This window comes from Rana temporaria, chromosome 1 (genome assembly GCF_905171775.1).
Source record: "Rana temporaria chromosome 1, aRanTem1.1, whole genome shotgun sequence".
NCBI classification, from domain to species: Eukaryota; Metazoa; Chordata; class Amphibia; order Anura; family Ranidae; genus Rana; species Rana temporaria.
Genome location: NC_053489.1, coordinates 489,703,336 through 489,726,243, shown reverse-complemented (window position 1 = coordinate 489,726,243; position 22,908 = coordinate 489,703,336). Strand labels below are relative to the sequence as shown.

The window sequence follows — 22,908 nt, the reverse complement described above, 5'->3', positions numbered from 1 at the left end:
CAGTAACCTAATATGCAGACCGCGGCCGTTCCGTGATAGGCGGAACACTCAGCTTCCCCGGAGACACTGGCCCGGATTCAGATAGGAGATACGACGGCGTATCTCCTGATACGCCGTCGTATCTCTGAGTGCGGGCCGTCGTATCTATGCGCCTGATTCAGAAAATCAGTTACGCATAGATTTCTCTAAGATCCGACAGGTGTAAGTGTCTTACACCGTTGTATCTTAGACTGCATTTTCAGGCTGGCTGCTAGGTGGCGCTTCCGTATGGTTACGCAAGGAATATGCTAATTAGGTAGATACGGCGATTCAGAAACGTACGTTCGGCCGGCGCAATTATTTACGTTGTTTACGTTAGGCTTTTTTCGCCGTATAGTTACCCCTGCTATATAAGGCGTAGCTAATGTTAAGTATGGCTGTCGTTCTCGCGCCGAGTTTTGAAATTTTACGTCGTTTGCGTAAGTCGTTCGCTAATAGGGCTGTACGTCATTTATGTTCACGTCTAATCCAATACGTCCTTGCGGCGTACTTTGGAGCAATGCACCGTACAAAAAAAACGTCAAAAACGCGGGGTCAAGTGAAATTTAAATAAAACACGCCCCCAACATCCCCATTTGAATTAGGCGGGCTTACGCCGCCACACATACGTTACGCCGCCGTAACTAAGGGCGCAAGTTCTTTCTGAATACAGAACTTGCGCCCTAAATTACGGCAGCGTAACGTATCTGAGATACGTTATGCCGGGCGGACAGATAGACCATTCTATCTGAATCCAGCCCACTGTGTTTAGTGTTCCGCCTATCACGGATGCCCTCTCGTCCGAGACCGAGGACGAGAGGGCATCCGTGATAGGCGGAACACTGAAAGCAGTGACACACTGAGGCATGTAATTGGGCACAGTGAGGCATGTAGTGGCACACAGTGAGGCATGTAGTGGGGCACAGTGATGCATGTAATTGGGCACAGTGATGCATGTAATTGGGCACAGTGAGGCATTTATTGGGGCACAGTGATGCATGTAATTGGGCACAGTGATGCGTGTAATTGGGCACAGTGAGGCATGTAATGGCACAGTGAGGCATGTAATGGTGCACAGTGAGGCATGTAATGGTGCACAGTCTGGCATGTAATGGCACAGTGAGGCATGTAATGGCACAGTGAGGTGAGGCGAGGCATGACTAGTAGGAAGGGGGTCGTCTTATATGGTGAGTATATCCCAAAACCAACATTTTAGCTGGAAAATTAGGGGGTCGTCTTATACGCCCAGTCGTCTTTAATGTCGGCAAATATGGTAGTGCTTTATCGTTTTTAAAATTTGACATTTATTTAAAGAAATAAAAATCACATTTACATGTGCACAGCATCCGGTGCACTGGGGCAATGCGTTTGATACATCAAGGGTGCAACACCCATAGGATTCACCTAGATGTCCATATATCCTTGGCTGCAAACCACCAAGTGGTGTGCAGTGACATCACTGGCTCCGCCCCAATGTGTTTCATCACCAATCACGTGACTTTCTCAAGAGATAGGGGCTTAGTGACAGCTCAGATGTAATTATATTCCAAAATCAATTATATTCTGGCCGCCATTTTCTTATAGCCCGTGGCAGCCATTTTGTTGGTGACCCATTTGAGATATACTAGTGGTTAACTACTAGTAACAAATAACATATATATTCCCTGGACCTGACAACACATCTGTCCAGTTTATTGTCAAATCTGGACACCAGTAGAAAGATGGCCACCACTTTCCCCCACTTGTATCAAAGGGCTTAAAATACCTCCAAGTAGAGGGATCATTTCACTGCATACAAATGTTGATAGCTAAGTCCAACTGCCAATTTTCCATGCCTGGAATGTGAATGGCAGACAGGGCCATTAACAGTGAATCAGATTCACTTCTTGTTGAGCAGCACAACCTTTGGTGCCGCCCTGGTGGTTGATGTAGGCCATTGCCGTGGCATTTTCTGGGCTGATTTTTGTAGAGACCATGCAACTGAGGAGGTCCAGCAATGAAGGGACAACCAAATCGTACTCAGTTGCAGGATGTGGATGGGAAGTTGAGCTTCCTCTGATGACCAAATTCTTTGTACTAAGAGGTTATCCAGGACTCTCTCCAGTCCCATAGGCTGGTATCTATTATGGGAACTTTCCACACCTTTAAGAAAAAGGGTTCTGATTAGTCATACTAATATCTGAATACACTTAGCCAGATGCATAAGGTGGTCTAAGGACCACGTCTGTTTGTCCTGAGCTGCCTGAATGTTGAGGTCACTGGGAGGAACTACAAAGAGTTGCAGGGGATCAAGAGGATTGTTACTGTTGGAAGTGTCAGTTTCTAAACAGTCTAATAAATATTCCAATCGCACACCTTCCTGGGGAAACGGTTCATAAATCCAAAAAAAATGGGCGCTGAAGCGATCACCAGCTGGGTACTGGAACAATCAACCACATGAACATATTCGCCAGCACACCACGGATCGTCTATAACGTCCAAAACTTTATTAATGCACAGAAAACATCACAAGAGGTGCAACGTTTCGAGGCCACATGGGACCTCCTTATCAGGCAAGTGACTGACGAAGAGGTCCCATGTGGCCTCGAAACGTTGCACCTCTTGTGATGTGTTAGACGATCCGTGGTGTGCTGGCGAATATGTTCATCAGTTTCTAAACAGACTTTACAGGAAGATCTCTCTTGAACGGGGCAGCTTTTGGCAGCACGGGCAGCAGGTGAGGTAAGTATCTTTTTCTGCAGGATTAACTTTGAAGGGCTTTTGTACCTCTCAGGATAATTTTAAGTTATCAGCAGCAAAACCTAATATAGCGCTAGTGTCCACTTATATGACAGTTACTTCTGCAAGCCATAGAACAAGGGCCCTTACAAGGGGTGTGCCTACAGTATGTCTACAGGCTCGTGTTATTTTTATGCTGGCCATACACATGGCAGTTTTAGGGCATTTCCAATGGCTGTTGTTTCCAAGAGTGACCTAACAGGTCAATCAACTTACTGCACACAATGTTGATTGTTTAAAATGTTAATGCATTTATTTATTTGATTGTTTTTTTTTAAACAGAAAACTGCCCTGCTCTGCCCTGCCCTGGAGGTGACAAATACAACAGATCCATGTAGTCACAGATCTTGCTTTGGCTCTACCTTTGAAAATGGCAAACCCTATATGATTTTTCCACTATCTACCAGCAGCTATCCCACCCATGCTTCATAAGCTGCATGGCTCTCAGCTCCCTCAGATGTCATTTTCAGTAGGGCTTACTATGTGTCTCTCTGAACACCAGCCACATTATGTACTTGGCATACACATGAACCAGTCAAAATAGTCTATCTACTTGACATAGCATCAGTGTCCCATTTAACTCTAATGAACTGTCATTTAATTCAATTTAGGTATATTTTTAATATTGTTACGCAGGTCACATCCCCTTCTCGTATTTATCCCTGGCTGATAAGTTGAAGAGGTTTGGGGACAGCTGCTTTGTTGTCCTACCTAGAAAACCTTGGGGTTATGAACTATGTGTATCTGTACTGGGCATTATTCCCTGTGTGATATTACTGACTGTTCTTCAAGACTTCAAAGCTTACATGACTAGTGGAGCTTAGTACTCCAGAAATATTTTTTCAAGAGCGTGCAAAATATAAACTGCTATGCCAACTGTTCCGCGCCTACTCCCGTTTTTCAATCTGTTAATACAAGGGGTACAGAGCATTTTCTTCTTCCCCTCTTAGGATTGTGTGCCTGATGGGTTATCAGGGTTCATTTCTTGTAAGACATAGAAAAGAAGTAGAATTTTGATCACTGTCATATAAATGATTCTTTTCATTAGTGCCATACTGTTTTTTTTTTTGTTTGTTTGTTTTGTATTCATGAGCTACATTCAAATATAGTAAATGCCGATAGCTCACATTATTAGGCCAATTCCAAGTGGTTGTAAAAGCTGAATATTTTTTTTACCATTTACCCTAAGGTAAACCACCTTCTATTGTCAACCCCCCCCCCCCATGCCCCCTAAAAACTTACATGAGCCTGATCTTGATCCAGTGCTGTGCCTGAGAGCAGTGGCACTGCTCATTCTCTCCCTCCTCCCTGGACTCATTGGCTCCTGTTGCGGTCAATCAATTCCAGTAATAAGGGAGCAAGGGATAGGGCCATGCTGTACTGTGAGTGTCTGTAGACACACACACAGCACGGCTCAGGGTTGAGCCTGCATGTGTTCCACCATGGGAAAGGGCTTTCTATTTTGGCACACGGAGAAAAAGAGGAGCCCAGAGCGTCGGCAAGTGAGAAGACGTGGATCAGAGTTACTCTGTTCAAAACCATCACACAAAGCAGGTATGCATGACATTGTTACTTAGTAGGCACAACCATCGGTTAAAAATCCACACATGCTCAGAATCAAGTCGACGCATGCTTGGAAGCATTGAACTTCGTTTTTTTCAGCACGTCGTTGTGTTTTACGTCACCGCATTCTGACACGATCGTTTTTTTAACCGATGGTGTGTAGGCGCGACGGACCATCAGTCAGCTTCATCGGTTAACCGATGAGAACGGTTCTTCGACCATTCTCATCGGATGGACTGATCGTGTACGAGACTTTACTGTAAGGCGTGGACGCACACACCAGTAGGTGGGCGGTCAATACAGAATTGGTAAGAGTAAAGATGTCTCAGCTTCCCCGGATAGTCGTCCTTCGATGTGTCCACTCGTTCCTCACGATGTTTGTATGAGCCATGATGCACACTTCCAGGCTGAAGGAGGCTCCAAGGCATCCACATTGAAAATCAGCTTCCCTCCAGGAGTTAGAATCATAAATGAATATGATCAATGCAAAAAAAGGGAAAAAAGAGAAAGAGGCCTCCACATAGTGTAGATCAATAATGACCAAAAACAGGGGTTTATTTAAAAGGTATATATAAACATCCGGCAAAGAATGTAAAAAGTGATCACAAAGATGGTAGGCGCAGTATGGGCAGCAAGTTAAAAACCCTGAGCATTTCATCCCATTGGACATCAACAGAGGTGTGGTCATATGTATGAATGTGAGTTAGGGACCTTAGATTGTAAGCTCCTTGAGGGCAGGGACTGTACAATACATATATACTGTACGTAAAGCGCTGCGGAAATTGACAGAGCTATATAACTACCTGTAATAAATAAACTATTTTGGACAGCCCCCCTGGCTCAACACCAGGGTTCAGGTTGTCCGACGGACGGCTAATTGCTCTACTTGCCATATGACCCCCCACAGATTTCCGGGATATTGCTCCCCAGTCCCCTTACTTGTCCTCCTGCTCGGTAGAGGCCCCTGGGGCCCTCCCATGCACTGACCGCTATTACTGTTTTTGTTGTTGTATTTGTTTTTTTCTGTTCAACATGTTTACTTCTGTTCTCTCTGTTATACGACCCTGTGAGGTCGGTGACCCTGTCTGTATTCTTACGAAATAAATACTGAATATACAAAAAAAATAAACTATTTTGGGCTACTGTATTTGCATATGACAATAGCTGCTTGCACCCCCTTCCCAAAATATTTTTTATTAATAATTTAGCCTGGCAAGATAACAGTAATGAGGCTATATAGCTCTTTTTTCAACCAAATTTCTTAATATTTGTTAATTAGATTTCTTTTGATGGTCTCTGGTCAGGGGGACTTTAAATGAGGCCAATCACTATGTAGAGTAAACATGTGGGATATAAAACACAGTATTGCTTATATGGGTTCCAACAAGAAAGGGGGGAGTTTGTTTGTGACTTTGAATGAGAGATTTATACCAAAAAGAAGTCTTAGCAAAGAGCATTTTATTATACCTTGTGAGATCTCTTACCCCATGTATATAAAACAAGCTGTCACAAGTGTATCTGTTTATCAGTTTGTCAGCTGCCTTTCCTTTAGCGACAGCCAACAAATCTCACTTGTGAATTTAAATAAGTAAACATTGGGGTGTTGCGAAAGGCGTCTTCACTCTAATGACCTTGCAGCCGTAAAACATGATTTCCCTGAAGAAAAACACTGCTTAAAGTGGTTGTAAACCCTTGCATATACCCAGTGAAGTGACTGGCCTCCGGTGATACACAGATATGAAGCAAATCCTCTTACACAAGTTGTACCTGTCTATCTGCAGCCCTCTTCTATCTACATCTGTTCAAAGTGCTGAATTATAAAGCTCGCCTGAGAGTTAAAAAAAGGAGGCGGAGAGCATACGTTACACTCTGCAGAGCTCAGAGAGGAGAGCTCTGAAAGCTGATTGGACAGATGAGACACGCCCACCTCCACACAGTGCTCAGTAACAAAGCTGAGGCTGTTAATCAGCTTCCCTGTCACCAAGTGATTCATGCTGATAGCAGAGGAACGAAGCAGAAATTACACTTAGTGCTCCTAGTTGAGACAAGTATGCACTAGAGGGATAGGCTTTGTTCATATTTCATGTCTAAGATTTACAAACACTTTAAAGCGGGGTTCCAACCACAATTAGCATTTTTTAAATGTATGTCCTTTCATCCTGCATTTTTATAATATAAATCCGGTCACTTACTATTTTACAATCCGCCGCCGATCCGCATAGATATTCAAAAAAGATAGTTTATAAAACTATGTCCACACCATTGTCATTTTGCTTGTGGGCATTGTGAAGCTCACAAGCACTTACTTCCTGGAAGTCTTGGATGGGGAGTGATAATTTGGTAGCGCACTGCATCCTGGGAAATTATGACACACATTTTCCAGGAGCATTAGAGAGAGATGATGTCAGAATCCTAGGTGGATCCAAAGGGAGATTTTGTGGGACTGCATAGCAACAGGCATTTCCAGATGAGTAAAAAACATTTTTTTTCTTTTTTTTCCTTTTTAGGTCTAATAAGCACAATAATGAAAAAATATTTTTGGGATGGAAACTCCACTTTAAGTCTGGCCATACACTCAGGGCTCGTTCACACCAGCAGTAGTGCTGATTATGTGGTATCTTCTTGTGTGTTTGGAGTAAACAGTACCAATTCAGGCACATAACACTATTTGCATATTTTTGTTAAAACTTTATTAAAATGTCACAAGTAATATTTCATTAAAGGGGTTGTAAAGGTTTATTTTTATTTTTTTTAAATACCAAACATGTTATACTTACCTCCACTGTGCGGTTCGTTTTGCACAGAGTGGTCCCAATCCTCCTGTTCTGGGTCCAACGGCGCCCTCGCGGCTCCTCCCTGCAATAGCTAACCCCCTCTGGGAAGCGTTCTCCCGAGGGGGTCACCCATTTTCTCACAAGGGGGCCAATGATTTTCCACCCAACTCATTCAATGTTTAAATTGACCTTTGCCGAGCCTGGTGGTGCTTGCATCCTTGGTGGGGTCTCCTACTGCTAAAATCTCACCATTATCGGATTCAGCATTAATCAGCCAAAATTTGAGCTGTCTATATCCAGCTTTAGATCTACAACTGAAATTAGCATGTGGGCAGGTTGAAACAGTTAGGTGCTGTCCCGGCCGGGAGGGTAGGAGTTAATGTCATGCCCGGTCTCTTGGTCTTTTTGGCGGTTCTGCTCTGGATCCAGCCCACTTTGTCCTGTGAGATATAAATTAGGTCACTGGTCCGGCTCAAAGAGAGAGAGTGAGTAATGTAGTGATCTAATAAGTGTCCAATAAATGTAGTGATATAGATGTATAGTATGATGACTATAAATTACGTTGTTTCGCAGCAACACACAGGCTCTCCAGAGAATGCAATTTTAATTAACTTCCAATAACAAACAAAGTCCAAATTCCACAGATGATACAAAAGTCCAACAGAGTAATGTAGTGTCAAAGTCTCATCTTAGAGAATACATGTTCTGATCACTTCCAGACCAACATATGTCCATGCAGAGAATACGTATATTCTCTGAGTGACAACCAGAACTCCCAAGATTATATTGCCAATTCACTGAATAGCTGAGCAATTTGATTGGCCGTCTTTGATCTGAAAGACAGGATCTACGTCCTGTCTTCCAGAGTGCCAGGTAATTGTCACTCCCAGCCGGGAGTCACTAATTAGTGTTAGGGAGCTAATTGGTATACATCCTTGCATACCAATAAACTCACTCTAATAAGTAATGGTATATATATATATATATATATATATATATATATATATATATATATATATATACACCCAACATATTACTACATATACTACAACAAGTAAGTGAGAGGGAGCAGAGCATTGGGAGAGAGTTGAGCGCAGCTATGGGTTGTGAGACCCATAAGGGATTAAGACAGGAGGATGAGAGTCGGAGGAGTAGGAGAATGTCATTCACCACTGCCCACATGTATTGACATGTAATTTGTGGTTTGCCCTGAAGACACCAGTACTGGAGAATGCCTCTGAAGGACTGTAATTGCTGGACCACACCTTAGCAGGTATGCCAGGGCAGAACTAAGTCTGTAGTTATAGTTAGGGAATGAGGAATGTATAATGCTTTTCCTGTTGGACTATGAAATCTCTACTTTGTGCCCTTTTTAAAATAAAATGCTGAAAGTTGTTACTGCCTGGTCTGAAGTTACTAAAGAGGATTATTGCAAGTAACTGGCACATACAGAGTTCACCTAGTGGGTCTTAACACATTGGGGTATAAAGGTATTCGTAAAGAATGGAGTAATGAGAAGTCACACGTGGTTGCAAAGAGTAACAGAAGTGTAATAAGCAGCCTGTCGACAGCGTGTATCTGTTATAGGTGGCATGACCTCTAGCAGTGAGGGGGAGATGTTGTCGGCACTCCTTCCACCAGCAAGTCTGTCTCTCATAGCAACAGGATGCAGTGTTGTCTGCTCTAATGTGAATGCTGTAATGTGAATTTACTCAATGGCATTCCATAATATTTTTTCTGTACAGTTTACATTCACGTTTGCTTATGCTAGTGATTTCATATATAATTTAACAGAAAGCCGCACCCAAATCTATGTAATCTACTTTTGGGTGAGCATGTTTAGTCAGCCACATCTTCCGCAAGTTTGATATCAAATGTGTTACTTTGCTGCAGCTGTTTATACACTCCCCTTTGTAGACTGACTGACCAGGGGAACTTGACACCAATAGCTCGCTTTATGATGGCCATAGCAGATGGGCAGAACTGGCAATTCTTGTCATTGGTGTCCCTAAGAGAGGTTAAAAGTCAGCTTGAGATTTACCTTTCCAGTAATTACACTAAATTGTCATATAAGTTTTTTTCTTGGAGCTAGCCCCAAACCCAAACCATTGTGCTTATATAATAATACTATGTAAAAAAAAAAAAAAAAAAAAAAATTAACAATAACCAATACCATAGCTCCCAACTGTCCCTGATTTGGAGGGACTGTCCCTGATTTGAAGAAATGTCCCTCTGTCTCTCTTTCCTCCTCATTTGTCCCTCATTTTGGTCTGATCTATATAGTTGTATATAAAATACACTTTTTATCTATCAAAACGTGTTTCCCAGTGCTAAACCTTTCTTCTGATTTCTTTCTAAATTGCTGCATTTGTAAATTCCAAAAGCCAATATAAAGGAATAGCAGTGGTAAAAAAAAAACACTTGCAGGTTTAACCAAACTTGTTTTTTTGTACAATTCTCATTTAAGGGGGTGTGGCAAAGGGTGTGTCCAATGCCTGCATACTTTTGCTGATAGGTGTTCCTCATTCCCATCTCAAAAAGTTGGGAGGTATGCAATACCAATCAAAAATCTGTTTATCATTTATGTGTGCATGGTATAAAAGTTGATTAGTTACCGTATTTTCCCTCGTATAAGACGACTTTTTGGATGCAAAAAAATGCATCCAAAGTCAGGGGTCGTCTTATACGCCGGTGACAGTCTCCGTCTGCTGCGAGCGTCCATGATTTAAAAGACGCTCCTTCTCCTCAGCGTGTCCTGTGATAGGCGGAACACAAATCTTCCCAGCAGCGCCTCTATTCTGTGTTCCTCCTATCACAGATGCCTTCTCATGCCTTCTCATCCATCAGACGAGAGGACGTCCGTGATAGACGGAACACAGAACAGAGGCGCTGCTGGGAAAATTTGTGTTCCACCTATCACAGGACAGTCTGAGGAGAAGGCGCAGCTTTCAAATCATGGACGCTTGCAGCAGACGGAGACTGTCACCGGCCTGGAAGTCAAATCAGCAAAACGTGAGTGATGGCACTGTTGGCACAGTGGGGGAAAGTGATGGCACAGTGGGGGGAAAGTGATGGCACAGTGGGGGGAAAGTGATGGCACAGTGGGGGCAAGTGATGGCACAGTGGGGGAAAGTGATGGCACAGTGGGGGGAAAGTGATGGCACAGTGGGGGCAAGTGATGGCACAGTGGGGGCAAGTGATGGCACAGTGGGGGCAAGTGATGGCACAGTGGAGGCAAGTGATGGCACAGTGGGGGCAAGTGATGGCACAGTGGGGGCAAGTGATGGCACAGTGGAGGCAAGTGATGGCACAGTGGGGGCAAGTGATGGCACAGTGGGGGCAAGGGATGTAATGGCACAGTGAGGCATGTAATGTAATGTAATGGCACAGTGAGATTTGAAAAAAGCCTGTTTCTGTCAGCGGTTCTGGCTACCCCTCAGCTTCCAGAAAGACTAGTAGGAAGGGGGTAGTCTTATATGGCGAGTATATCCCAAAACCAACATTTTTCCTGGATAATTAGGGGGTCGTCTTATACGCCCAGTCATCTTATACGCCGGCAAATACGGTACGTTTTCACAGCATACTGCACGCTACTAGTCTTTACTGTTTTAAAAATTGAGAGCAATAGATTGTGGCCCTGCTCTACACTAATAAATTAAATATACACAATGCATACTTTGTCAATGTCTGTCAAATCTGTGGATGGTTGGCACAGTTTTTTTTTAATGACATTGTAATATAATATCCAGAGACAGACTTTAATTTTGCATCCTCAGTGTCCTGCTTAACCAAAAAAATCCAAACTGAGTCCTTGTTCAATAGTTATATAAAATATAACCACATAAAAGGGTATTTCTTTACAGATGACTAATGTAAAATTATATTACAGTTTTAATTGTCTATGTTCCATTTCTGGCCATTATTCGGGTTCCCTGCATCCAATTCGCAATAGCAGGAGATTTTGACCTGCTCTCTATGGAGCCGTTTCACATATCTCCGGTGCGAATTTGCACAGGAGACCTGTGCATCTTTTAATCTATTTCAGGTCCGAATTCAGTCAAAAATCCGGGCAGAAATCGAACCTGAAATGATGGATCAGGATGCACCGGACCCCTGCTGGGAGCTGCTTGCGGCGATGGTATGAACCCAGCCTTAAAGAAGGGCATGTTCAAGCGGAGTTCCACCCTAAAAATGAACTTTCTATTAACAGTTTGCCTAAGATTTTGCTAAGTAAGCTACCGTTCTCATTATTTCGTTTTTTAATATCTTTAAAGCGGAGTTCCACACAAAAGTGGAACTTCCGCTCATCTGATTCATCCCCCCCCTCCGGTGCCACAATTGGTACCTTTCAGGGGGGGGGGGAGAATATCTGTCTTTGACAGGTATCCTTTCCCACTTCCGGGAATTGGTCAGCCACGGGTATTGACATCGCGGCTGGGGTTCCCTCCTCCCCCCTCCTCCTTCCCCTGTTGCCGGTAGGAGAGAGGAGTGGGCCTCGCACATGCGCAGTAGGAGCATGCACAGGTTTTTAACATCGTTTTATCCCACACACGATCATTTTTTGCAACCCGAAAAACGACATAGTTTAAAACGACGTTAGAAAATGCAGTATAGATTGAGGGGTCTCAAGGATTCCCCACAAACCCTGAAACTCCAGTGAAAAAATGTGGGCAGGGAGGACTATACCGGTACTTGTATAGGTTCAGAAACACCGCCTCCGGCCCCTCCCTCTGCCACTCGCAATCCATGCCTCCGATTCGATGGCTGGATCAAGAAGATCTAGACCTATCCACATCTGGGAGGCGGTCACACAGCTCAGTGGCCCCACCACACTGACGTCGGCACGTCCAGACGTCCGTGGCGTCTCCCTGATAGAGACGCACACTAGGGGCTATTTAAACCCAGCTCCAGCGATGCAATTTGCACCGGAGCTAGGTCCCAGGACATAAGTCTATTATCCAATATAGAAAGTAAGTACATGGGGTGTGGACTCAGTGGCGCTTTATACTCTGATGGCATATATTGGGGATTCATGTTAACTGCCTGACTTCCTATTATTGTTTTTTATTAGGCTTGTCTTTTGGTTACCCCCTCTGACTGGTGACTGATTGATTACCAGTCCTCTGCATTGGCCACTCACTTTGTGGCCATTCCTGCAAGCATCCATATACGCTGCATACAGGATTCCTATGTCCTGGGACCCATTACCCTCTTTAGCAACTTATGCCCGTCTGGGCACACAGGTACTAATAATTTGTTGGGGGTCTTATAGCCCCCCCCTTTTTTAGTGGGACTTGGGATAAATGACTCCCTTCACCTTGATACACTTTTCTCTTTCTTCTCATCACCTTTTCACTGTGGGCTCTATTAGTCTTTTACTACTGATATCAATATTTATTGGCACTGGCTTTATATATTCATATATATTTTTATGACTTTATTCACGTTTTTTTCACTTTCCCCTTTTTCCTTTGTGTGTTCTTGGGTGCTGCTCATTTACATTTTACTATTCACTGTCCTCAGTGTCTACACATTCACTCCTCTTCTGAGGACCTTACCCGGACCTGGCCCCTTGTAATGGCTGGGCCTGATATTATTCTTTCCACATAATTTTGGTTTCTTTTCCCCGCCCCCCGTGTTCCCTTCCCTTTTCTCCCCTGTTTTTTTTTCCTGCCCTTCCCTTTCTTTCTTCCCTTCTTTCCTCTCTTGTTCCACTTCCCCTCCTCTCCTCTTCACTAAGGCGTTTATCACAATAACTGCTTTTCTTTCTTGGCATGGGCACTTGGTCTTTCTTCCAGGGTCCCGTGTGGATCTGGTCCTCTCTATACGGTCCTCTCTATATCATCACAATCCAGCCTCTCCTATGAGGTAGACACTGAAAACCTTTCTTGAACATATCCACATCACTGCCTTTTGCACAGTGCACTTTTTAGTAGTTTTCTTGCACCTACTAGACTCACGGCTCCCAATATGCAATCAATTTATTATCCATACTTCATTATCCAGGTCTGTTCTATTAGACTTGGTCTTGGTCCACGAGTGACCTACCCACTCACCGTCCAACTGGGAACCCTCCCCCTTTCTCTCTGGGGCCAAGGAACTCTGTGCCTGCAGGTAGGAGACATGATGTGACATAATTCCCCTTGTTATGTATTATTTTTTATTTTTGGGGTGTTTCTTCACACAAAAAGCCCCTGACATAAATAATAACGTGCTGTTTTTAATGTCTGATGTTTGTTTATGTTATGTTTTTAGACCGTCTCCTGACGAAGCGAAAGCGAAACTAGTCGAGATTAGAGACTGTTGGTCTCATGATATCAACTTGTTCACCGATACCCTACCCCGTCTGTATAAAATGGGGGATTGCACATCCGGTGACCTGATTGTGGTCAAGTTTGTATTTCTGTATATGTTTTAATGTAATGTAATTTTTATTTTCTGTCCCAATGTGTATATGTAAATAAATATTTTCTTAAATTTACTCAATATGAAGTATTAAGGTTTCTGAACCTATACAAGTACCGGTATAGTCCTCCCTGCCCACATTTTTTCACTGGAGTTTCAGGGTTTGTGGGGAATCCTTGAGACCCCTCAATCTATATCATTAAAATAGGATGATGGTACACCCCCTATTATATTGTATGGTCTTAAAGATAAAAGGTTAAATCATATTATGTTAGAAAATGCAGCATGTTCGATTCTTTTTTTGGCCGTTTTTCAGAACCTGAAAAATGATGTGAAGCCGACACACGATCATTTAAAATTACATTTTTTAAAAACAACGTTTTTTTCATGCCGAAAAACGATCGTGTGTACGCGGCATAATAACCTGATGCCCAGCAGCACCTGGCCTGTGTTTGGAGTTGGGCATCTATTTTATTTTGAACCTGGCTCCTGCCAGCACCTGACCTGTGTTATTAACTTGGGTATTCATTTTATTTAAACCACTTCTCTTGAATCATTTGTTGGGTGCTGATGGGTATCAACACAGGACCCACATGCTCCTATATCTCCAGCCATGGGTGTCCCAACCTGTGTGCCTGGTGTGCTAAGATGGTCCTAATGGGGGGAGACCCAATGTTATTTGGCTTTTTTTTTATTTTGATTAAAATATATATATATATATCTATTTTAAGTGATGTACTGATGGAGTAATGGATGCAAACCCCAAATTTAGTTCATAGGATTGCAGCAGGCATATTGTAGGCACCCGTTTCGAGTATTCCCAAAAAAGACTGTATTTTATTCATTACCAAAAAAACCCGATATATATATTGTGAGAGTGCGAGGCCCTGTCACTGTGCAAAAGGTTGGAAAAATGACACGGGATTCCCAAAAGTGCAGTTAGAGAAGCTCCAGTATGTGTTTTGTGAGCAGACAAAACTGTGCTAAGTTTTCACTAGGTTTGATAGGCCTGTAGTTTGAAAGTTCCAAAGTGCCTTGGGTGGGGCGGAACCTTCAATCCCGTGTCTGGAATTTTAGACATCTGCATCCTGTGTGAGTGCATTTTATAACCAAGTTTGAGAGCAGCTCAGAGCAGGTTACATTGTTGTGAATTTTAACTTATTAATCAAAAATGAGACATTTAAATTTGACAGAAATACAAATACGGTATATACAAAAAAGGAAATTTTAGGAAAAAAATATGCAAGCAACCAATTATGTTTTATGGTACGTGTCAATTGCTGTCATCCTTGTTCCTTTTGTCTCTCTTTGGTGGTTCACTGACCTTTAACAAGCATATGCATATTAATTGTCTGGACAACCAATAAAACATCTGTTGTATGTAATGTAGGCCCCTTTCACATATGGTCCACCATTTGTCAGTTTTTCATCCATCCATTGATGGATGAAAAATGGACATCAATGCATTTCTATGGAAAAACGGATGTAAATGGATGATATTCCATTTGCATCTGTTTACATCCATTTCCGTCAACATCGTTTTTTTGGAACGGATCAAAGTTTTTTTTTTCTTCCGTTAAAAAACAGATTGGATAAAAAATGTATGTAAGCGGACAAATAGCCTGTTTTTGCATGAAACTGGACTTAAGTGGTTAAAAACTCTAGCTGGTGGATGTAAAAAACGGATGTAAAAATGGATATAAATTTAATTTGTGTTTTCTTGAAAAAAGCGTGACTGATCTGATGAAACGAGTGGTCCGCATGTGTGAAAGGGGCCTTACTGGGATGAATTTACTATAAGGATAATAGACTGTGCATGCTGCAAGTGCAGTTTCCCCATAGCTTAGTAAATGAAGGGAAGCTCACCTGATTTCCATCATCCAATCACGTGCACGCAGAAATGCAGCATTTTTTCTTTGCATGCGATTGGGTATTCTTTGCAAAGTGAAACTTCATCTACTAAGCTCTGGAGAAACTGCAACATGCACAGTCTATTTGCCTTTGGTAAATTAACCCCATTGAGTGGTAAAGAAAACATCTTACATCTTATTAGTGGTTGGCCGGTTCCCATTAACATCAATTTTCTCCATCCACTGTTATGGAATTTTAGTATTCCAAAGTAACAAAAAACAAATAATTCAGCGCACTCCCAATGGATACCTATGTATAATAATAGATAATCGGAAAAAAAGGGTGGGGGAAGGGAGAAGTGAAGGGTGATATGACCAGAGTTCAACTAAGCATTTACATGGATATGCTATAGTCCATATCAATTGTCCATAAACACTGTGGTAGTAAAACTTCACTTGATGGCAGCCAGCTGACAGATGAAGCAATCTGTAGTACAACAAAAGAAACACAAAGCGGCGCCTTCTAAGCGTAGCAGTTGAGTGATTTATTAAAAATATAAAGATGTATAAAAGACCTACTCACAAAGCAGGTGTACAGTCAGGCATGGGTGCATGAATGCTGTCATCCGCGGGGATCCGGGTGGAGGCAGTCATCACTCCCGCTGGATTGCAGCTACTTCCTTGCCACAGGCGGCAGCAGCGGCGGGGACCGAACGCTCTCGGAACCAAAGAGAAGGGAGCTGGTTTCCAGGTGTGCTGCGTTGCTGACGTCACTTCCGGGCGCGGGAGGATGCGCGCGTTCGGGACATTCGTGTCCCTTCATCAGGCAATGAAATGGCCATTTTGGTGAAGGGCAATATAGCCACTAATCGGCCAGCCCATATCACTCCTATTGGCAGATTCATTAAAAGGAAAGCAATGATACCGCCCACAACCAATGCATGAAATAAAGATAAACCGAGCAGACAGAACAGCCTAATTAATAATTAAAATTACACAATTCTTGACATAAGCTAGTGGTAAAGGATGAAAGCATATATGAATACACAGATTAGAATACACAATTTCACTCAATACGATGCGCGCATGGAAGGAGCCATGGGCGCATATATGAATGTCACACTGTTGCAAGCAAGCAACACAAAACCAGTACAGGGACATGTTACATAGTGAAAATGAATAATGTATATATATTCTCTAATTAATTGAGGTCATACATGAGTAGAAGCTCATACCCAAGTTGTGACCACCCGAATATGACTAATAACACTAATAAAAATATATATGAAGAGAAATATAAAAACGGGACAATGGTTTAGTCTATTGCATGGACATCATAAGAACCTAGTAATTATATACAATAAAATAAAATAATTATATATTGGGTATTATATATGAAGTATATAATCTGGACATCATCAGAACCTAATAATAGTATATAGTGGAATTAAAGAATTATATGTTGGATATTATGTATGAAGTATATACACATATACATATAAATGTACACATGCATACACATACATAAAAATATAAACAAATAAAAAATGTATATATAAAAGAGATCTATCACTATGAATAAAATGCCAAGGTATAGGTGCACATCAGTGTTATAATACAATATTAATTTCTATTCCCTCATTAAGACCACCAGGCGAGAGACTATCGAGGGTAAATATCCAGTAGTTCTCCCTCTCGCACAAGCGCTTATAGCGTTCTGCTGAGGGGAGATGTCTGGAGATGGCCTCTAAGACCAATACACGGAGCCCATCTGAGGACTGATCGTGATGTTCTTTAAAATGGCGAGCTACACTATACTTCTCTAGTCCCTGTTCCACAGTATTTCTATGCTCGCCAAACCTTTTTCAGAGAGCACGTATAGTACGCCCTACATAAAAGAGCCCGCAAGGGCAGGTAAGGCATTATACAACATAATCGGATCCACAAGTAAAAAACTCAGGTATAATATATTGTTGGCCCTTACAAGTGAAATGTTTTTGTCTGTGATTGACAAATTTACAGGTAAGACACCGTGGTTTTCTGCATTGATACATACCCTTAATATGAAAAAACGTAAGGGAAGCACTAGCTTGGGGCCTGGTATTCTTAATTTGACTAGGTGCTATCAGAGTTTTTATATTCCTAGCTCGTCGGTAACTGACCAATGGACGATCAGAAATAGTGGACTTCAAATGTGGGTCTTCCAATAAGATAGCCCAATGCTTACGAAGGATCTGCTCCATTCTACGAAACTGGTTGTGGAATTGGGTGGTAAACCCGACAGGCTGGAGGAGATTGTCAGACTTTTTTGCTGAAGTTTTGTCGACATCTGTCTGAAGGTATTTTTGAAAGGCACCTTCCACCAATGCTTTGGGGTAGCCTTTATCGGCAAATTTGTTTTTCAATAAATGCCCATGTGTAGTATAATCTTCAGAGCGGGTGCAGTTATGCTTTAGCCGACAAAACTGGATCTTAGGAATGTTGTTGACCCAACTCGGATGATGACAACTATTGTAATGTATATAGGAATTTCCCGCTGTCGGCTTAATATAATTCTGGGAATGAATAACATTATCATTGTCATGGGACAGTTCTAGGTCCAGAAAAACTAAGGTTTGTTCGTCTGTAACATACGTAAATGATAAACCCATATTGTTGGAATTGCAGTGCTCTACAAATGGTGGGATGGAGCTTTCGGGGCCGTCCCAAATGATGATGATGTCGTCTATATAACGACTGAGAAAAATGAGGTGTGCGGCAAAAGGGTTATTGGCCCAAATATAAAAATTTTCCCAATATCCCATCGTCAGGTTGGCGTAACTGCGGGCAAAATTAGCCCCCATGGCCGTTCCTTGTGTTTGAATGTAATATTCACCGTCTACTTCAAAATAATTGTGGGTGAGGCAAAACTGTAAGAGATCCAAAAGAAAGTGTGCTTGTCGACCGTTTAACATGGAGTCATCATTCAGATAATGTTGCGTTGCCAAGAGACCTGTATCGTGTGGAATAGAAGTATACAGGGATACCACATCTAATGAAAGCCACCGGTAGGTATCTTCCCATCGATATTTTTTCAGCGTGTCCAGAAGTTGAATCCCGTCTTTGATATAGCACGGGAGAATAGCCACCAAGGGTTGAAGAAAGTGATCGATATATATAGAGAAATAACTAGTCACGCTTTCCATGGCAGCGACTATTGGTCTACCTAGAGGGTTTCCCAAATTCTTGTGGACCTTGGGGAGATGGTAGAAATATGTTTTTTTGTAAAAATCATGAACAAGGAAGGCAACCTCTGTTTTGGTGACCAGACCCTCAATTTTGGCCTTCTCCACTAATTCACGTGCTTCCTTTGAAAAAGGTTTGGCGAGCATAAAAATACTGTGGAACAGGGACTAGAGAAGTATAGTATAGCTCGCCATTTTAAAGAACATCACGATCAGTCCTCAGATGGGCTCCGTGTATGGGTCTTAGAGGCCATCTCCAGACATCTCCCCTCAGCAGAACGCTATAAGCGCTTGTGCGAGAGGGAGAACTACTGGATATTTACCCTTGATAGTCTCTCGCCTGGTGGTCTTAATGAGGGAATAGAAATTAATATTTTATTATAACACTGATGTGCACCTATACCGTGGCATTTTATTCATAGTGATAGATCTCTTTTATATATACATTTTTTATTTGTTTATATTTTTATATGTGCGTATGTGTATGCATGTGTACATTTATATGTATATGTGTATATACCGTATTTATCGCGGTATAACGCGCTCCCGCATATACCGCGCACCCCTAAAGTGGCCCCCAATCCTGGGGAAAAAAAGTTTTTTTTTTTTTTTTTTGTACCTACAGTTTTGGTGTCTTGCGTGGCGTCCTTCTGCGGCTTTGGGTGTCCTCTTCGGCGGGTCCGGCGTCCGTCTTCGGCGGGTCGAGTGTCCTCTTCGGCGGGTCGGGTGTCCTCTTCGGCGGGTCTGGCGTCCTTCTGCGGCATCCTCACGTCCTCCCCGCTCGTTTCCCACGCCGAGTTTGAATACTGCGCCGACATATACAGAGCGCAGTACACTCGTGTATTGTCAGCAATGCTCGGCTACCCGCGCTGACGTCCTGTGAGTGCGGAAGGAGCCGAGACTGCCTGACTATACTCGAGTGTACTGCGCTCGGTATATGTCGGCGCAGTATTCAAAACTCGGTGCGGGAAAGCGGGTATCGGCGTATACCGCGCACCCACGATTTTGCCCTGATTTTCAGGGCAAAAAAGTGCGCGGTATACGCCAATAAATACGGTACTTCATACATAATATCCAACATATAATTCTTTCATTCCACTATATACTATTATTAGGTTCTGATGATGTCCAGATTATATACTTCATATATAATACCCAATATATAATTCTTTTATTTTATTGTATATAATTACTAGGTTCTTATGATGTCCATGCTATAGACTAAACCATTGTCCCGTTTTTATATTTCTCTTCATATATATTTTTATTAGTGTTATTAGTCATATTCGGGTGGTCACAACTTGGGTATGAGCTTCTACTCATGTATGACCTCAATTAATTAGAGAATATAAATACATTATTCATTTTCACTATGTAACATGTCCCTGTACTGGTTTTGTGTTGCTTGCTTGCAACAGTGTGACATTCATATATGCGCCCATGGCTCCTTCCATGCCCGCATCGTATTGAGTGAAATTGTGTATTCTAATCTGTGTATTCATATATGCCTTTACCACTAGCTTATGTCTAGAATTGTGTAATTTTAATTATTAATTAGGCCGTTCTGTCTGCTCGGTTTATCTTTATTTCATGCATTGGTTGTGGGCGGTATCATTGCTTTCCTTTTAATGAATCTGCCAATAGGAGTGATATGGGCTGGCCGAATAGTGGCTATATTGCCCTTCACCAAAATGGCCATTTCATTGCCTGATGAAGGGACACGAATGTCCCGAACGCGCGCATCCTCCCGTGCCCGGAAGTGACGTCAGCAACGCAGCACACCTGGAAACCAGCTCCCTTCTCTTTGGTTCTGAGAGTGTTCGGTCCCCGCCGCCGCTGCCGCCTGTCTGACTGTACACCTGCTTTGTGAGTAGGTCTTTTATACATCTTTATATTTTTAATAAATCACTCAACTGCTACGCTTAGAAGGCGCCGCTTTGTGTTTCTTTTGTAGTATTCCAAAGTGCTTTGGGGATTTTCATTAAGACCCCTTTCACACTGAAGCGTTTTTACATAGTTTTAGCGTTAAAAATAGCGCTATTAAAACGCTCATAAAACGCTCTCCATGCATCTCAATGGACCCTTTCACCGGAGTCCTGCAAGCAGCATCTTTGGAGCAGCTTTTGGGCACTGAAAAAAATGCTCCAAAAACACCCCTCTCCATTGAAATGAATTAAAAGCGCTGTAAAATCGCCTTACCCTTTCACACTGAGGCGTTGCACTGGCAGGGCGTTGAGAAAAGTCCTGCAAGCAGCATCTTTGGAGCAGCTTTTGGGCGCTGAAAAAAAACGCTCCAAAAACGCCCCTCTCTATTGAAATGAATTGAAAGCGCTGTAAAAATGCCTTACCCTTTCACACTGGGGCACTGCAAAAACGCCCTATAAAGTTAGGGTCTTAGACCCCTTTCACACTGAGGAGTTTTTCAGGCGGTACAGCGCTAAAAATAGCGCCTAAATACCACCTAAAAAATTCCTGCCCAGCCTTCTCAATGTGAAAGCCCGAGGGCTTTCACACTGAGGCGATGCGCTGGCAGGAGAGAAAAAAATATCCTGCCAGCAGCATCTTTGGAGCGGTGAGAGGAGCGGTAAAACAATGGGAAACCGCGGTAATACCGCCCGCAATGCGCCTCTGCAGAGGCGCATTACGGGCGGTATTAACCCTTTATCAGCCGGTAGCGGGGGTTAATACCACACTGCTAGCGGCCGAATCCCACAGCAATTCCGACGGTATAGCGCCGCTATTTTTAGTGGCACTATACCGCCAACGCGCCTCCCGCCCCGGTGTGAAAGGGGTCTTAGCGGTGCTTTACCAGCACATTGGGATTGCAGATGAGGCTTCGCTCGAATAACGCTGGAAAAATGCTCTAATAACGCTGGAAAAATGCCCCAGTGTGAAAGGGGCCTAAGGATCAGAGCTTTAGTTTTTCAGCTACAAAGTACCTAATGATGTACAGTTTATGAATATATTGGCAAAATAGTCACAAAAAAATAGTTCTAAATACAGAACTCTCTTAAAGTGATTAAACTACATGATTAGCCATGCACTGAAATAAAAGATAGGAGGCAGAAAAAGAAGACAGAAATATTCTTTTTTTTAATGTTAAAGTGAAAAATACAGCAAATCAACAGTGGAAAAATGAATATGTGCAGAAGACGTTGAGATGATTCAGAATTTGTCTATAGTGTGTACAAGAATGTAACCAGCGCAGGAGGAGATAAAATCTAAGACGTGTAAAGAAAGAAACTGAGAGACTTCTTATGAAAGGTCTATTCGCATTTGTGCATGTACATTAATGCACGCTCTTTTGTGTGCGCCGCAATAAAGCAGCCCATTTAAAGTATCAATCATTTATCTGTACTATTATTGCTAATGCTAATTCTGAGCGACACCACAATGCAATGTATATTTACTCCATGCATTGCAGTTACCGCAATGTGTGAACCATCCTATAGGTTTGTCAGGCCTGTAATCTGCCTTTTTGTTTTCAGCCTAAGGTGCAAAAACCTTTATGGAGTTATAACATCCATTACTCTGGTTTTACATTAAAAACATAGGTCTTTTCTTCGGTCATCTCCTGGCAATTTTTATTTTTAATTTAATCAGAAATAAATTGCCCAAAATAATTGATAATGGATATAGTAGTGAATCAGCAATCAGCTTTAAACATACTTGAAGGTTTTAGTACATCATGGTAAGGACCCCTTGCTAACTCACCAAAGGCTGAAAGTGCAGTGAGTTAGCTTACAGCCTTGGTAATTCAGACCATTAGTTTCCAGTTACTTGAAAGCCACCTCTTATACGTGTAATTTTAAAACGTGCTATCTAAGTACAGCACACATACTTTCATTAATTAGTATGTGATGAAATCAGATATATTATCTAACCATCCAACTGGCTCCAAAAGGGCATGATTACTTGCTAGCATTGCTAGAATTGCCCTGAGGACAGCGATTTGCAATCTTCAAACTAGAAACGTTTTCTACTGGGGTTGGTAAGTCGAGGAGGGCCCTCTATTGCTGATTACTTTCCTTCTTTCTCAAGTGGCTAAGAAGTGGACCCTAGCAATTACTGCAAGTAGGTGTGAAAATTACCATAATAAAAGGCCTACTGATGTTGTTGCATAACTTGTTTAATTAAAGTGGATGTAAACCCAAAAAATAATTTTTTTTATTTTTATTTTTTTATGTCACAATGTAGAGAATAAGATTTCCTATCATCTGTGCCCAGTCTTGCCACACATAGTTAATTCAGCTCTGAGCAATCCACTTTTATTGTTCAGTGAAAATTAACAGACTT

At 42.3% G+C, this 22,908-nt stretch overlaps 1 protein-coding gene and 1 long non-coding RNA gene across 2 annotated transcripts in view; one reads left to right on the top strand and one right to left on the bottom strand.

Annotated features, from left to right (window-relative positions):
• SYNPO2 (synaptopodin 2) overlaps positions 1 to 22,908 on the bottom strand; it is a 327,710-nt gene that overhangs the window by 32,038 nt on the left and 272,764 nt on the right. The gene's annotated exons all lie outside the window — the stretch shown is intronic.
• On the top strand, positions 12,282 to 13,458 carry LOC120918536. The gene is made up of 3 exons (XR_005744413.1): positions 12,282 to 12,376; positions 13,140 to 13,247; positions 13,389 to 13,458. It is a non-coding gene; the product is annotated as an uncharacterized LOC120918536 (long non-coding RNA).